Source organism: Pseudomyrmex gracilis, unplaced genomic scaffold (assembly GCF_002006095.1).
Source record: "Pseudomyrmex gracilis isolate BER0280 unplaced genomic scaffold, ASM200609v1 scaffold_640, whole genome shotgun sequence".
NCBI classification, from domain to species: domain Eukaryota; kingdom Metazoa; phylum Arthropoda; class Insecta; order Hymenoptera; family Formicidae; genus Pseudomyrmex; species Pseudomyrmex gracilis.
The window spans coordinates 54,466-55,158 of NW_018021224.1; positions in this window are offsets into that span (position 1 = coordinate 54,466).

Genomic DNA, 693 nt, shown 5'->3' on the forward strand with positions numbered 1-693 from the left:
GAGTTTCTTTTTTGATACCGTCTCAATAATTACAACGCTGCTGTCGTTGTGCGTCGTTTGTACTTGTGTATCAGCAACATTATTGTTTGCAGGAGGCGGCGGTGGCGGTGGCGGCGGAAAACAAATAGCACGAGAGGGACCTGGAGTGAGAGAGAAAGAATTTGTTTGTTCCCGCATGCTTATGTTGAATTCTCTTTTCAATTTTGCTCATTGCCTGAAGGCGGCTGCGGTCGTATCGGACGAGGTAAAACTCGATCTACTTGGATTGGTTTTTTTAATTGCACACATGATTTTATGCGACTTTTAAGAGATTCTAACGTATTTTTCGCTGTGGTTAGGTTTTCCGCGTCTCGCGGTGTATGCGTCACCGTTGACCACGTGTATAAATGCGCTGTTGAAGAAAAAAATCTCGACGGAAAAATTTGAACAGATGGTAATTTCGCGCGTAGTGCATTTTCGACATATTCAATGTGATTGTCCGGTATTTGTATGGAATTGCGTACGCTAAGACCGAATGGAGTTTTCGGTTCAAACAGTATGGTGTGGATCAAAATATTCAATCTGGCGTCACTGTGTCTTTGATGCGTATCGGAGACTGTGTGATGTGCTCTCGTCTGTACGCGTAACGCGAAAAAAATGAAGACAATGTCAATGCATTGTTTGCTGTTATCGGTTGTATATCATGTACATCTG